Below are 6,000 nucleotides of genomic sequence, written 5' to 3'. Positions count from 1 at the left end.
ATCTCGATTATCTATTGGAAAAAGAAAAGGTAATAAAAGTTCTCTGAACAAACTAAACCAACCACATATAGTTTACTCCTTAGAACTATATATGTTGGCATTACCATGTGTCTATTTTTAGGGCTTTTCCTTTTGTTAAATTAGTTGACACTACTAAATATGTTCAAATTTATTTGTCCTTGCAGGAGTCAGCTGATCTGGCTAAACAGTGTTCTGGTATGCAATTAAACTATTTTGAAATTACATTCGTTCTTCACTCCATGTATATAGAATAATATATTGTCCGCAATATCTTACCCCACTGGTGTAAGTAATATATTGTCATCTCTCAGACAAAATATAATGGGCTTTCATAAATTATTTCTATGTTGATTATATGTGTGTACGTGTGAAAGAACTTTTTTAACTACCAGATAACCCTACAGAAGATTAACTACGGCCAACATAGAATGTATGTGGACATGTGATTCCCTGTGGTCATAAATTCTGAATAATGCAGTAGTGCATGAATTATAGAATTTTAAATTTCATTTATATTCTAGTACATATATTTTTGAAAGAAACCAGGTGGTTTCAGAAATGGGTGATGGGATACAAGCTCTTAGGTATCATCCCCATCGGCCGATGTCAGTACCCAGGTTTTTTGACACTGCACCATTTCTTGTATCCCCAAGATGCCATAGGAGGGTAACCAGAATCAAAGGCCGCCAAAGGGTGGTGTCAAGAGTCTGTGGAAGATTGATGTTCTGAACATCTTCATCTGTCGCAGCCCCAATCAATGGGATGTCAACCATAGACCAAAGAGAGGAGATTGCATTGCACCCAAAAAAAGTGTGGTGCATGTATTCAGTGTCATGTTTGCACCTTTGGCATATGTTGTCTCCGAGGACATGTTTGGAATGCAAGTTGACTCGGGTACTTAGTCTGTTTTTGGAATACAGCGATGCGAAGCCTTCTTTGTTGGGACAGCAGTGTTCCAGATACACCTACCATGTGAGTCTGCTCTGCAGTAGGAGGTGAACTATAGAGCAGCGTATGCATCACTTGCTGTCTGGTATTTTTTGCCGGTAAGCTTCAGCAGCCGGTCATCAAGGTCATCGTCGAGGCATGCTCAACGCGTGCTGCATCTGTTAGTTGGGGATGAAGACTAAGGATTCAAACCGCATCTGAAAAACCTTCTGCAAAGAAACATTAGTCCAAGTGTGGGAGATAAGAGCAGGGTGGGTGTGGGCTATGGGACCATTCAGAATCCAATGATCGGTCAAGAAGGAGGTGGAGGCGCCTTTATAGCCATCTACATGAGTGATAGACCTGTAGATATCAAGTTCATCTCCTTTGATCCTCCAGAGATAGGAATTAGCATTGCCGGGGAGGCTTCGAAAACAGAGAACTCATGGCATATCCAATCCTTCCAGGGAGATGGATCACTAGAGAAGAGTTTATCACTAAACTTCATGAGCAAGCAGCGATTTTGAAGCTCCAGGTTTTTCAGACCCTGCCCACCCTCAAGTTTGCCAGCACAGATGGATTACCATGCGACAAGGCATTTGGAGCCATGGCACTTGTCTTCGCCATTCCAAAAAAAAAGTCACAGCAGCAACGATTGATACCTTTCATGACAGTCTTATGTAAACCTATGGCACACATATGGTGTAAGCGCAGGAGCTCAGAACAGAGGCTAGAGAGTGAAACACCAAGCGCCGTTAAGGAGGAAGGCCTTCCGCCCAACAAGATATCCGTCTCAAGCGGAGATGACTAGTTTGCAGTCAGTGACAGATAGCTTATGATGGGAGAGAGGGAGAGACCAAGGTAGGGCTCGCAGAAGGAGGATAATATACAGTGGTAATATTTTATGGTAATTAATGGAGAGGCCGGTTGCTAGCTCGAAATCTTCTAGAGTTTGCTTGGCGGTAAGCACAGCTTCATGAGTAGCATGAAGAAAGATAAGTGTATCATCGACATACTAAAGAATAGGGATGGGGGAATCACTGGCAATCGGGTGAGCAAGATACGGGAGGAGGGAGTGTTGTCGTAGAAGACGGCGAATGACATCTGCCATGGTGATGAAGAGGTAGGATATAGGATCCCCTTGGCGAAGCTCGTTTCCCTACACGTGATCCAATTCCAGGAAGATTGCCGATTTATCAAAGGTGGGAAGATTGAGCACCCAAGCACAACAGGAGTCAACCGTGGTTGATTTGCCATGAACAAAGCTGGATTGATCCTGTTAGCATAATGTAATTATAGTAGGTTCTCCCTTAATTGTAGCTGTAATCTTGCCCCTGTGCGGATGGCTTGCATGCCACCCCGGCTGCCTATATGTACCTCTGTACAAGATATGGAATACAATCAATCATTCCAATCACTCTTACATGGTATCATTCGCGGTTATGATCCGCTACACTTCCGCACCCAAGCCTGCCGCCGATCCGATCGCCCCGCCTTGTCGCTGACTCTGTCGCCAGGCGCCATCACTGATCCAATCTCCAGTGCTCCCGCAACCGCTGGTTCGCCACGCTGCCCTTCCCTTTCCTGATGCCGGACGACAACGCTGCCGCGGCCGCGACTGCCCAGGAGGCTGAAGACCGTCGCCGCGCCGAGGAGACCGAGGCCGCTCATCACACCGAGGAGGCCTGTCAAGCCGAGGAGGCTCACCTCCGCACCGCTGCCATGGACGAGTACAAGTCCGCCCACGAGGCTCTCTGGGCGCAGGCTACCGCCATCGTCAACGTCCGTGTCCTGGTCCCCGTCGTGCTCGACCAGGCCGCCAACAACTACAACAAGTGGTGTGGCCTGTTCGTCATCATCCTCGGCAAACATGCCCTAACTTGCCATGTTCTCGAGGATGAGTCCTTCCCTTCGCGCCCGGCGTGGGTGCAGACGGACTGCACCATCTTGACATGGATCTATGACACCGTCTCCAATGACCTGCAGTAGTCGCTGATGCTGCGGCAGCTCTCCGCTCGTGGTGCCTGGTGCTATCTCGAGGACGAGTTCCTCAGCCAGCGCGAGTCTTGCGCGCTCCTCCTCGAGACACAATTACACAACTTCCGTCAAGGCTCCCGGAACATCAACGACTATTGCCGCCGCCTCGAGTCCATGGCCACCTCCCTCGCCAAGTTCGGCGACCCGATCGGCGATCGGCAGATAGTCCTCACGCTCCTCTGTGGCTTGAACGGCCAGTTCCGCCACATGATGTCCATCCTCAAGATGCATCGCCCGTTCTAGACCTTTGTGGAGGCTCGGACTCATCTCTTGCTGGAGGAGATCGAGCATGAGGCACGGCCACCATCGCCGCCCTCTGCCCTCATCACCACTGCGCCTCGCCCAGCAGCACCTGGACCTTCGGCACCACCGTGCCGGGGGACGTCTACACCTCCCTCCGCATGGCCTCCTGGTGTCCCGTCCTCGCCCAACACTGGTGGTGATGGATGCGGCTAGACCGGTCATACAGCCACATCTGGACGGTACACACCCACGGATGCGTGAAGGACGGGTGAGGTCCTGGCAGGGCGCCACCAGCGGGTGCAGGGGGGGCCACCGCGACCACCACAGTCAGTATACAGTCTCATGGTCAAGTGCAGAGGCTGAGTATCGAGCTGTGACAAATGGTGTCGCTGAAGCTTCTTGGCTATGCCAGTTACTAATTGAGCTTCGCCACCCCCTCACTGCGCCATGTTGGTCTACTACAACAAGATTAGTGTTGTTTATCTCTCCACCAACTCAGTCCAGCATCAGCGCACGAAGCATGTTGAGATTGATCTCCATTTTGTTCGGGAGCGGGTCGCCCTTGGACAAGTTCGGGTCCTTCATGTCCCTACGACATCCTAGTACGCTGACGTCTTCACCAAAGGCCTCCCCACCTCAAGTTTTGATCCAGCCTGAATGTTCGCCATGCTCCCGATCAGACTGCGGGGGAGTGTTAGCATAATATAATTATAGTAGGTTCTCCCTTAATTGTGGCTGTAATCTCGTGCCTGTTCGGTTGGCTTGCATGCCACCCCGGCTGCCTATATGTACCTCTGTACAAGATATGGAATACAATCAATCATTCCAATCACTCTTACAGATCCCTGCTTATGAGCAAGCGAATGAGTGGCTATAAGAATTGGTCAGGACCTTGGATACGGCTTTCATGAGGTAGTTCTGAAGAGAGATGGGACTAAAATCAGAAGGGGTATGGACAGAGGCTTTCTTTGGAATGAGAATAATGAATGAGCAATTGACATGCTACAGCTCAGCACTATGGGAGTGGAAAGCCTGCTGGAAGAGAGAGAAAAAATGGTGGGAGAGACCACGTGCCCGGCAAACTTGTAGAAAGATGGCCCAAAACCGTCGAGTCCCGGGCTAGTGGGGTGCATTTGCCAAATGGCATAGGAGATTTCAGAAAAAGGTTGAAAGGGGCCTTCTGGTGTAAATGGAATTCAAATTGAAGTGCCAAACAGGTGTGCATGCAGTGCCAAGGAGGTATCTCAAGAAGTTGACAAGATTTTGCACTTTCTGTACATGCATAGTGACCACACATCCATCATGCTCAAGGTCTAGAATATTATTCCTCCATAGGCGCTGAGTGGCACAAGCATGGATATATTTGGTGTTTGATCGCACTCAAGCGTGGCACACACCTTTCTCCTTTGCTTCCAATGGAGGAGCTTTCTTTAACAGTATGAGCCAGGACTTTCACCACAACAGATCGAAGAGTCCGTTCAGATGCAGTGAGGAGGCAGATTTCTTCTATGGCATCAAGTAAGCGGAGGTCAAGTTTGCAATCATTCTCCCACTGGGAGCAAGAACCATAGTGTTTTAGCCAACCTTTGGTGGCCGCCCTTGTGCGCTTAAGTCGACAGACAATGGCAGCGTGGGGTGGGTAGGAGGGTGAGGGAAGTGCCATGCATTCGCGATGGACTCCATGAAGAAAGGGTGTTGCATCCAAGAATTTCCAAAACGGTAAACGATGGATTTTGGGACAGTAGTGGAAATTTCCATTTTTAGAAGGACATGATCAGACATGGTACGGAGTGCATGAAGAGAGACTTGTGTTGGGAAGGAGGACGTCCTAGGCTAGGCTAATCACCACACGATCTAGATGCTCATGGGTTGGGGTATCCCACTTGTTTGAGTAGGTGTATTGTGTGATAGAACCATCCAATTTATAAGAGCACAAGTAATGACTACTGCCGGGACAGCTGCCCACGTGTACTTGAGACCATATAAATCCGGTAGTCTATTGAGTACCACGAAGGGCCTCAGTTAATCAACATCACAACCAAGATCGTACATGGTTAAGCAATAACATACATCACACATATATGGAGTTCGCAGCGGAAATAGATCACAAACCAAGTTCACAAGTAGCTATTACAATACCAGGTTCAAATCCGATAGATAAAGCAACATAGTTTTGAAATAGCTACATTAACATAAGTTCAAATATACTGCCAGTACGATAATAGCATCCATAAACAAAAGCATGAGAGGTACATTAAGATCATGACCGAGCCCACCGGTCTCTACTCATCACCATCCATAGCTGGACTAAAGCAAGTGATACAGTAGCCCTCATAATAAGTATCACCTGCAACAACATGGGAATAGAACCATGAGTACTCAATTGTACTCAGCTAGACTAGTTTTTAATCTTTTCTATTGTGTGATAAATTACTTATGTTGTGAACGGCTGTATGATCTTGTTGCTACGATAATCATACCAGAAATTAGTTGCTTAGTGAAAGTTAAAACTTGCCTTCTCTACCGAAGAAGAGATATGCACGTACTCAGTAAAAAGAATTAAAAGTTGATCACCATCTTGCCCCTATGTCTTGTATGTTTAATAAACATGTTTCATATGTATAGGGCTGCACTTAAGCACTCTTGCTTTTGCATCATGTCATCCTGCAATTGCATCCCATGTGTATTCCTTTTTATTTATGCAACATATTCATGCATATAGGATCAGAGGAGGGAGCACCGCCGTTGGAGTACGTGGTCGTGGAGGAGAAC

This window comes from Miscanthus floridulus, chromosome 18 (assembly GCF_019320115.1).
Source record: "Miscanthus floridulus cultivar M001 chromosome 18, ASM1932011v1, whole genome shotgun sequence".
Classification (NCBI taxonomy): Eukaryota; Viridiplantae; Streptophyta; class Magnoliopsida; order Poales; family Poaceae; genus Miscanthus; species Miscanthus floridulus.
Note: the sequence above shows the minus strand (reverse complement) of the source record.